Raw genomic sequence first — 12,291 nt, forward strand, 5'->3', positions numbered from 1 at the left:
TTTGCAGCTTTTCAATGATTCATTCCAAGATTACTTTGGTATCTGCCTAACATATAAACTGCAAAACTGATGTCTAGTCTAGTACAAGTTTGTGCATACATCAAACTTCCTACAACAAAAGCATAAGAAATTCTTTCCATTTGTTTATGTTCCCATTCATTTTGTGGACATTACATGAGACTAAATTTATCTTCTTTTTGAATTGGGGCAACACTAGCTGAATAGTTCTCTATAACAAATCTCTTTAAGATTGTTTCAATATATCAGTTTTGAGACAACCCCAACAAACCACGTGAGCGATCACAGAATATTTCTATTCCAATCACGTACGTTGCCCCACTCATATCTTTCATTTCAAAATTCTCAGAGAGGAATTTCTTGGTTGCGTGCAATAAACCAAGATTACTATTGGAAAGCAATATATCATCAACATATAAAATCAGAAATATAAACTTGTTCCCACTAACCTTCAGTTATATACACCAATCAACGGTGTTTTCCTTAAGTTCGAAGGAAGTAATAGTATCATTGAATTTAAGATACCACTGTCTAAAAGCTTTTTTAAGTCCATATATTGACTTATTTAATTTGCAAATCATGTACTATTTTCCCTTTATGGAGAAATCTTCAGGTTGATCCATATAAACATTTTCTTCTAAACTCTCATTAAGAAAAGCAATTTTCAAATTCATTTGGTGTAGCTCTAAATTAAAATGAGTAACTAAAGTCATAATGATTCTAAGTGAATCCTTCTTGGATACAGGAGAGAACGTCTCCTTATAATCAATACTTCCTTTCTGAATGAAACCTTTGGTTGCAAATCTAGCTTTATGTCGTTCCACATTGCCTTTTGAGTTGTGTTTGGTCTTAAAGACCCATTAACAACCAACTGCTTTATATTCTTCAAGCAATTTGACAAGTTCCTAGACTTTGTCTTGATCCATTGATTTCAACTCATCATTCATGACATCAATCCATTTATTAGAATTATTACAGCCAATGGCTTGTGAAAATGAAATCGGCTCTTTACTTGTCCTAATATCATAATCAAATTCTTGTAAATAAACCACATAATCATCATAAATAGTAGGTCTTTATTCTCTTTGAGACCTTCTAAATGTTGATTGTTGTGGTTCTTCTATAATCGGTTCATTAGTGATAATCTCACTGGGGAGTGATTGATCATTAATTTGTTATTCAACATTGTCAAATGATTCTACAATTGTAGGAACAACAGCTTCTTTGGAAGTTATGGGTAGTGGGATTTGCATCCTAACTTCTTGAATATATATATATATATATATATATATATATTTGTAATTGTTCACTCCCGCTGATTTCATTATTCTCAATGAATTTCGCAATACCCGGTTCAACAATTTTCGTACTATAATTAGGACAATAAAACCTATACCCTTTTGGATTTCATTGGATAGCCAATAAAGTAACCACTAATGGTTTTGAAATCCAATTTATTTTCATGTGGATTATAAATCCTAGCCTCCGTTGGGCAACCCCAAACATGCAGGTGCCTTAAACATAGTTTCTTTACTGTCCATAGTTTAAAAGAAGTCTTTGGAACTGCTTTAGTAGGAACCCTATTCAATAAATAAACAGCGGTCTTAAGGACTTCCATCCATAATGAAATGGGTAAAGAGGAATTATTTAACATACTTCTAACAATATCCATCAATGTATGATTATGCCTTTCAGCTATTCCATTCTGCTGAGGCATACGTGGCATAGTGTATTGTGCACATATACTATGCTTTTCTAGGAGTTTAGCAAATGAGCCAAGGCATTGACCCAATCCATCATATCTACCATAATATTCACCACCTCTATCTGATTTGATAATTTTTACCTTTTTATCTAATTGCCTTTCAACCTTAACAATGTACACCTCTAGGGCATCTACTATTTGAGATTTTTTATACAATAAATAGATATAACAATAACGTGAAAAATCATAAATGAAAGTGATAAAATATTTTTCTTTACCAAAAGATGGCAAGTCAAATGACCCACAAATGTCCATATGGACAATTTCAAGAAGTTCTTCACTTCTTGTAGCACCATTCTTTATGTCTTTGGTTTGTTTTCTCTTAAAAAAATCTACATGCACATCAAGATCAGTAAAATTTAGGTTAGGCAAAATCTCATCCTTTACTAATCTCTCCATTTTTTCTTTGGATATATGACCCAAATGTCTGTGCCACAAGTAAGAAGAACTTTTATTGATCAGGTTACATTTAGTTTCAACATTATGATGCAGAGTTAGAAGGATTTCAACAAAACAACTATTAAGATTTAGTTTATACAAATCATCACAGAAACTACCAAAACCAGCAAAAGAAGAATTTTTAAATAAACTGAATCTTCTATTATGAAATGAAAATGAATAACCTTCAAGGTCAAGTTTAGACATAGAAACCAAATTACGAGACATACAATGAACATAAAGTGTCTGCAATAAATCTAGATAACAATCAGTGTCTAGAAATAAACGAAATGTCATACCATTGAAACTTTGACTCCATTTCCCACAACTATGGAACTTTCATTTTGGTTTAAAGTTTGGATTGTGAGGAAGCCCTTCATCGAATTAGAAACATGAACAATGGAATCTGAGTCAATCCACCAAGTATTAAAAGGAACTTCAGTAAGCTTTGATTTGAAACATACGTAAGCTAAAGACTTACCTATCTTCTCAAACTATGCACTACGTTTGTGGCAATCTCTTTGAAAATGCCCAAACTTCTTACAAAAACGGCACTTGATACTGTTTTGACCCCTCTCATGAGCCTCTATACCTTGAGGAGACCCATTGATCTTAGGTAGTTCTACCCTTATGCCCTTATCAGGTTTCTTCCACTTCTTACTAACTCCTTTGCTTATAAGGTGAACTGAATGAAGTCCTTATTACTTAAGCCTTGTCTCTTATTGAACAAGCATACTGGCCAATTCATTTACATTCTACTTGTTCTTAATAGTGTTGTAATAAATTTGAAATGGCCCATACTAAAGAGGAAATGAGTTCAAAATAAATTGAACAAGAAAATATTCATCCACATTCATTCCAAGAGCCTTTAGTTTAGCAGCTATATTTGACATCTCAAGGATGTGCTCATGCATCCCACAAGTACCATCAAACTTCATGGTGGTGAGTTCAGCCATTAATGTCTCAGCAAGAGACTTGTCAGCTGAACAAAAATGTTCTTCCACTATACTAAAAAATTCCTTAGCAGTATCACCTTTAGGAAGTGTTAACTTAATATTGTTCACTATACTTATTCGCACAAACATAATGCTCAATTTGTTCGATCTTTCCGAAGAATGACTTAAAGTCTTTTCTTCCGCATTACTTTCCTTCCTAATAACAGGTGGTTTCTCAATTTGGAGTGTCAAATCAAGATCCAGTATACCTAGGTGAAACTGGACTTGCTCAAACCAGTCTGAGAAATTTGTTCCATTAAGGATTGGAACAGATGAAGCATGCTAATGAAATGAAACAGGAATTGAAACTACAATTAAATATATGTTCACACATTAATGCTTTGAGTTAAATAATAAACAATAAATAGTACTACTGTAACACATCTTTGGATGAAAATTACAACATACAAAATTAAACTTTTGACTATTATGGTGATTCTCTTTTACCTATTAAAAATAATTAATAATGTATCTATAATCCGATAGGTCCGTTACCTTTGAGTATCCGATTCCAACTCTCCATTAAGGATACACATTAACTATTTTACCTTAGTATATTAATCACAAGAAAAGTGGTGCACCTTTGGGCCAAGTCAAAATATTATCATGATTAAAGATGCATATAAATATCTATTCAAAAACTTTGCAAAGTCATTTTCTTAATACTTGGGATATGAGTATTAAGATCTAAAATACAACTTGAAACCTATGACTTTCTAGTTGGGTCACTTTGGTGATCACCAAACTATTTCATAAAATAGGATTTCCAGTTGAAATAATCACTTTGCAAAACAATTAATCATCAATCACATAATGTCATCATTTAAACAGTTTCATATATGTAACAATTTCATGTTCAAATAAACTATAGGAAATAATTATAACATATTAATACAAGAAATGTCACTCATAAATTCTAGACATGATTCAGATTTTGTAAATGATACACGTTTCGTGCACTTTGTTCTATACTTGTAGAACAAATTATGGGCAATATTATCAATTTAATAAAAAGATAGACATGTAGCATCACGCGGAAAAGAAAATGCACGAAAAATATGTGATTTGCTCAATAAATTAAAGCAGCCAACAAGTTCACTAGGTCTAGATCAATAGATAAACGTTGGATAGAAATTAAAGAAATGAATAGAAAAATATGATTTGCTCAATAAAAGCCAACGACATCCCTTGAAAATCTCATGAAATGATCAAACTATCATGGCATCATATACGAATCACACAGCAAAAATAAAATCGCACTCTTCTAGGAATTAGTTAGTCACCGAATGATAAGTAATGGATAATGTAAATAAAAATTAGATTTTATTTTGCAGAAAACTTTAATAGTCGCAGCGGAAGAGAAAAATAAAATCAAAACTAAATCATATCAAATATAACCGAGTAAGTTTAAATGAAATCTTCCTCAAATAATTGATTCCAACAAATAGATCATAATGGAAAATCATGAAAGTCTTAACAAGTGCTCTTAGAGCACTCACAATGGGTTTTGTAAAACCCATTTTTATGTAAAATATAAAGAAAAATGGTCTAAAACATGCATCCAACGGATGCTTTATTTTTTTTCTATTTTACATTTGTGTACAGTGTTGCCTCTAGATGTAGAAGCAACTATACACAAATGTAAACATATTTTAATTGTTTTTTATCTTTTCTTGTACTTTTTCATTAAAATTGATTTCTTTTATTGTACTTTTTCTCTTATAAAATATTAAAAAGTATAATATTAAAATGATATGAAGAAAAAATAGATAAGCTGATGTATGATGTATTGTAAAAATCAGTATGTAAAATAGAAAAAGTGAGATTTAGTGATATATTTTAAAGGATAGGATAAAAAATCCATTGGGAGTGCTCTTATAGCACATGTAAATGAAAATTATGCATAAAACTTAATGTTTTATAAATTCCAAGATCTTGACTATCATGCTTTTCACAAATATAAATAACATACCAAAATCCATAGCAATTTCTTCAATTAATTCTTGATCTGAAAATGCAGAATTGTCTAGGAGATAGGATTCTCTTTCTTAGCCCTTTCTCTTAAATGAAAAGTTGCATTCATACAAAAATATGATGGAAACCGTACAATGATTCCTAAATGGGTAGACAGAGGGCCTATTTCCTTTTGGTAAGTACTGCTACTGCACTTCCCATCAAAGTAAAGAGTAAAAATAGGAAACTACTTCTCTAATTATATCAACCAACATTCTATAGATTAGATTAGATAACTTCATTTTAATAAGAGACTAAAAGTCATACATGTGTCATGTGGGACATTAAAAAAATATCTAATAGATATTTCATTTTGATGAGAAAAGTTTTTTGAGATTCAGTATTATTGATTATCTAACGTCGATTCGTAAGTGATGCTAAAAAGTAATTGCAATGCTAATAATGCTTTTTGCAATGATTTTAGATGATGCAAACAACTTTTTTTCTTTTTCTTAATGTGTCTTTGCAGTACTTTATTTTGAATTTTCTATGAAGGGCTTGGGTCTGTTACACTAATTTTTGTGCATTTAAGTCATTACTACCATTGATGGTATCTTACTTTCTCAGTTGTCAAAGACTAGCCAATTTGGCTCTAAGACTCTGTGTTTTGATCTGTCTGTTTCAATACGTAGCATTGTAGGTGTTTTCCAATACCTTATGCTCATTTATTTAGATCTTGCCTAGCCTTCAGTGTTAACCATGTTTCACATTTCATGTAGAAGTCCGGCCCTCGGTGGATCAGGTCAAACGAATCCTACATTATGTTTATAGTACAATCGACTAGTAGGATTGGGCTAGTCTATATTCTTCTAGTGGCATGGGTTTGCATGCCTTCTTTAGGGTATCCATAAACTTAGAAAATCTTTTATAATTATTTTACAATCCATTTATAATCAACTAATGCAATCATATTATTTCATTATAAAATAAATTCTGTTTTACAATATTATTCTCTATTAAGAAAGTTGTAAACTAGTTATAAAAGAGTTTTAAATTGATCATTTACCGCCTTCTCTAATACAAATCAGGCTAGTTATCTCAAGACTCGATGCTTGATGATAGGTTTTTGTGCCATTCTTGACAATATATTTATGTTGAGGTGTGCTAAGAAACAACTATCTTTAGATATTGTGGCCAAGTGAGACATCTAATGGTTTGGTGACACCCCAAACCCTTTCTCCGAACCCTCTCTTGCACTAATAATCTCAAATCTCAATCACTCCATTTTTCTACTAGAAAGGCCGAGGAGAGAGCACAGGTCCTACACCCCTCTTCCATCTTTTCTCCCTCCCATCATGTCCATTCCCATCTTATTTTTTTCTTCTTTTCTTCCCCTCTATGGTGGAAAACCCAAATGCAAGGAAACTGAGATTGATTTTACTTTAAATTTTGTGTACTTTTCTCATTTGAGCTTGTTTGGAAGTTAAGAAAATCATATTATCTAGCAAAGAATTAGTAGTTGAAGTATTCAATGTTGATGAATTTCACACATTTGTTTTAACTCAGACTAAAATCCATTTTCCTACATGATTTCTATTGGTGGTTTCAAAATATAAGAGAAATTGCTTCATGGCCATTGATTTTTGCATGAATATAACAATAACAATCGTGATATTGGAATGCATTTTCCTATTCTAGATCTATATAAATGAAATCGATTAAATTTGTAGAAATTGTAAATTTAACCCTTTTGTTATGGTGAATACTAGCAAGAGTATTACTCCTCGAAAAAGTCTAACTGCAGTCATACAGGAGGCCTCCACGCGAACGGCTTCCAACGTGACATCAAATGCTCCGTTTTGGAGTAAATAAAACGGTGTGTTTAGTTGGGTTCAAAATTATAAAGCTACTCTCGAAACGGTGTGTTTCACATCTTGAAATTGGTTTTCTCTTCTCCTGCTCTCTCTCTCTCTTTTGCCCTCCTCTGTGTGACTCATGTTCCCAACCCTAACCCTTACGCGATAGACCTGCTTCATTATACTGGAGGATTTTCCTTAAAGTTGGATGTTGTCCTAGGTAACTCAAAGTTCAGTTTTTGATTTTCTTTTCCCTTTTTGAGTTTTGTCTGTTTAAAGTTTATGCATGGTGGTGTCATGAAAATATTGAAATTAGGTTTAAAGAATTGCGAAACTGGGCGGCGGGATGGTGGAGGTGGAAACACACTTCACTCGATCTTTACTCATTAATATGTAGATTTCTTTGTAATGAACCTGTTGGGAATTGCTATGATGTAACTAAGGAAATTGTTGCTCTTGTAAACAATGGCTATTGTGATGAAAATAAGGAATTTATAGAAGGTGTTTGTGAACATGATAAAGAAAGTCACAAGTATATTGACTGATTTATGGACAAACCTTTGGTACAGATTTATATTCATTTGTTTGATGGGCCAAGAATTAAAAGTTTTAGATTTCATCATAAAATATATCATGGAATTTTTCTAGCTTGTTGTCAAACCTCATGCACACTCCCTGAGACTTATATTTGAAATACGCTTTTGTTTGTTAATAAAGAATATTTGGTTCTCATGATAGCATTTTACTTTCTTTTTTTCCTTACTTCAAAGATCCCTGCTCATTTTTTTGCTAGTTCTATCTGTAGCATAAGATTAGTTGATTGTTTAATTTCTTCAGATTTTAGTGGGTACCCATATACGGCCTCAAAACCCAATCTTTTTCATAGGAAGTTATCTTAACTTCAGCATAGAAGGTGAGTATAGAGTAAAAAGTTTACGTTTATTATTATTTGACCAATAAATACATGTTATATCTTCTTGCAAACTAGCTTTCAAGTTCCAAACCTATAGTCCTATCTATTCTTGCCATTATAAATATAGATTCCTTGTTATTAGCTAAAAGCTGTAATGGTTGTGCTTGTTAAAAGAGCATAGAAGGTGAGTATAAAGTAAAAAGCTTACGTTTCTTATTATTTGACCAATAAATACATGTTGTATCTTCTTGCAAACCAATTATCAAATTCCAAACCTATAGTCCTACATATCCATCAAGAAAAAGAATTAAGGATGTCATCATTAGTTTCTTCAGCATCGCTCGTTAATAGCACATTGAATACTGTCCCAATGTGTAGTTGTAGGAAAGAAGCTATACTTAGAATATCAAATACTCCAAGAAATCCTGGACGGGCATTCTTTGGGTGTCCATTGTACAACAAAGAGGTAAATGCAATTAATTGTACTTGTGTGTTTCTATTTACATATTAATATTTTATTAAAAATTTTGACATCAAACATAATTATTTATGTGACACACAGGGGTTACCACACTGCAAATATTTCAAGTGGGCAAATGGTAGTGAATACAAAGAGCAAGCCCTTGTAAAGAGAGAAGCAGAAATATTAAAGAAAGATAAAGAACTTAAAAAGAGAGAAGAAGAGATAGGGAAGAGGGAGTTGGCACGCCACAATGATGAAGCCCAGCTTCGAAAGAGAGAAGAAGAGATTGACAAGAGGGAGTTGGCACTCTACAACGATGAAGCCTAGCTTCGCAGGCAAGAAGCCGATATACGACATGCACGCACACTACTTCGTAGGCAATGGCTAATGTCTATAGTTATTTATTTGTATTTGATATGCTCAAAGTGATGAATACTTTGTAATTGTATTTGATAGGAACTTAGCATTTATAAGTCTAGACTTAGACTTTATTTGTAAAAGGTAGACTTTTTTTTGTTCTTTAATTTTCCACTGCTTATTAACAAAGTAGGTATTTTAATATATGTGGAAGCTCTTTGTATTTTATGGAAACTTTTTGTATTTATTGAGACTTTCAATACAAAACTTGTATTTTGTGTAAAAAAATCTACTCTATAGATAGACATTATTAACAGGGTTTCGAAGGTGATATGGTAGTTGCATATTTATCAACATATGTGCTACAAAATCTACTACATAAAAAAAAAAAAAAAAAAAAAAAAAAATCAAATCATTACCAACAAGCATTTGTTTACAAACCAACTTTAACACACAACATACTCCAACACTCAAAGACAAAGTCTTGTTATAATATGCTATTTGGCTGCGTTCCATCTACCGTCTCTGGTTGTGTCCCATCTATTCCTAGTTGCATCTGTGTATGTAATAGCAGACAAAATAAGACCCACATAAAAAACTTACAAATATAAGAAATAAATGAAGTATAGCTTTAGTATACTTTCTTGTGTCCCCATCACTTCTTGTTGTACACTTTCTTGATCTACCATTATAGGAGTTTGTGTATTTTCTTAATTTCCGCCAAGTTGATTTCCACTGCTTTCCAATAATTTGCTGTCCAATCCATGCCTCTGAAAGCATAAATAAGCAATGTTCACAAATAATAGTATATTATCAAATGCTCAAATCTATTTTTCCGTACTCTCACCAATCTGCTTTTCCCTTTATCTCATTTCTTTATCACAGCCTTAGTTTTTTTATTCTTCATTTATTTCTCCATCATTGACATCCTCCACTTACATTGGAGTCTTCCCTTGCCTCTAACATCATGGAGACTTAGCACCTTTTTCGAACTTCCTTCCATGACTGCATTTACAGTACTTACTCTAACATTGGAATCTATGTTGTGGGGCTTCTAGGTGCAGTATACCTCATTCATTGCATACAACTTTGATACCATATCCTTAGTATGCCCATCTTGAGTGCAAGCATTTGTTATTACCTCATCACAAATCTTCAATAGACATTTATACCTAACAGTTTCTGGCCTCTGATCAGCAATGTCATGACTGCTTGGAATAATAGTATACCTACGTTTTATGTCCTTTCTCTATCAGTCCAATATGAACTTTTCTGGCAACTCCCAGACTTTCCATGCTGAAAATATGGCAAGAATGTGTCTACAGATTATCCCTCACATCTTAAACAACCCATAAAGACACTTCACCTCACACACAACCTTATTAAACAAAACAATATAAGTAACCTCTTTAATGAAATCTTCAACCTTAACTTCATCATCAACCGAGTAAGTTGCAATTATTCCATCCATTTTCTTGAAATGACAATAAATCATTCCCATAATTTCTTGTTGTACCTTTCTAAATTTTTCATTTGTATACACATCTTGAAACTTCTTCTCAAGAGCCAAGAGTGATATGCAAGGAATGATGAAGTTGAAAGAATGAAAGTTTGCTTGGTTTTCGTTCTCAATTTTTTTCTTCAATGCATTGTCTAACTGATCAACAAACTCTTTAAGATTTGTCATGGCATACACATAGCCGTTGAAGAAGGTGTTCATGCTCTCACTGCGCTGAGTTGTACTCATTCCAGCCCAAAACGAGTTTTTTAAATATACAGGCACCCAAAACTTTCTCTCTGCATATAAACTTTGCAACCATGCATTTTTATGCAAATTGAATGTATCCTTGAGGATGTTCCAAGAATTCTCAAACTCCTCGATAGTAAGGGAGTCATAGACACAAGATAATAACTTATTTTTCAAGCCAAATTGGTATTGACTATAAGAACCAAGTTTCTTAGGGACCTTTTTCAATATGTGCCACAAACAATATCTATGTTGCATGTTGGAAAAAATAATAGCGATCGCATTTTTCATTGCGTGATGTTGATCTGTAATAATAGTATTTGGCACTTTTCCATCCATGCAATCAAGCCAACTTTTAAATAACCATACAAATGATTCTGCATCCTCACTTGAAATAAGGCCTGCATCCGAAAAGATTGATTGTCCATGGTGGTTTACACCTACGAAATGTGCAAATGGCATGCCATACCTATTTGTCAGGTATGTGGTATTGAATGTTACCATATCTCCAAAATAGTTATAGGCCTCTCTACTACGGGCATCTACCCAAAACACATTTCTCATCCTATCCTTCTCATCCACCTCCATGATGCCAAAAAAACCATCAATCTTGTATGGCATCCTTCTAAAATATTCCAATAGTGCTTGAGCACCACCTTTACCAAGACGCAGGTTTCATGCCTTATCAATATAGTTACGGCAATCTTTTTCTCCAAATGGTACATTCTCAAACCCACCCACCTCAGTCACAAGAGCTTGAAAACTCTTTTTCATCTGTATGCCAACCTGATCATTTGTATCCAACACCCTCTTAACTAACTCATTAACTTCTCTGTTGCATCTAAAGAATCTTATTTTTCTTGGATCGAGTACATGATTGTGTGTGTTAAAAACTGATGTGATACATAACTTCCCATTCTTGAACATCACATTCATCCTTGCCTTGCAGTCTGTCTTACTTGTTAGCCGAGGTTTCTAGACATTTGATGTCCTATTCCATGCTTTGCCAACACAAGCACATCCCAGAGTAACATATTTTATAGTCCCATCTTTCTCTCTTTTACTCCTTCGTGTTATAACCAGAAAACCTTCTTGTTTTCTATAATGTTTATAATAAGTGATTAATGTATTATCCGATTCAAAGCACATCTCTAGCTTTGGCTCCTCAGCGATATCACCCCCATCAGTTTGCTAGACATAAAGTGACACAGAACTGTCAGCCTTTTTGGTCTCAACAGTATTACCCAAAGAGGCAGTAGATTGCTCTTCACAATCTATCGAGTCTAATGTGGCCTCACTAATCTCTTCAATAGAGTTACTTTGCTGCACTTTATTTTTCTACTAATTAGGAAAAAAAATATTATATGACAATATATATTCTAAATAATGTAAAAGAAAATGCATATGGAAAATCAAATACATTACCTCGCTACCACATGGATATGGATTGGCATTCGTCGAAGGAACAAATGCTGGTAAAGCCGAATAAGAGCTAGAGGCTACACTAGCGCTGCTTTTTACACTCAACTAGCAGCTACACTAGAGCTGGCATTAGTTGCGGAACTAGACGTGGGAGCAATCGTAGAGTTTCATGTTTGTTGTTACAGTTTTCCAAATAAAAATTTAACATAAATACTTAAACCAAATATTGTATAGAAAAAAAAATTAAAACACACTAACTACAATAAATATTCCAAGAAATAATCACCTAGTTGCTCCATAAATATGGGTAGGCAGTTAGAAGAGGTCCCATCATTCCATGGCGGAACTATGCAAGTAGGCAGCA

Source organism: Carya illinoinensis, chromosome 3 (genome assembly GCF_018687715.1).
Source record: "Carya illinoinensis cultivar Pawnee chromosome 3, C.illinoinensisPawnee_v1, whole genome shotgun sequence".
Classification (NCBI taxonomy): domain Eukaryota; kingdom Viridiplantae; phylum Streptophyta; class Magnoliopsida; order Fagales; family Juglandaceae; genus Carya; species Carya illinoinensis.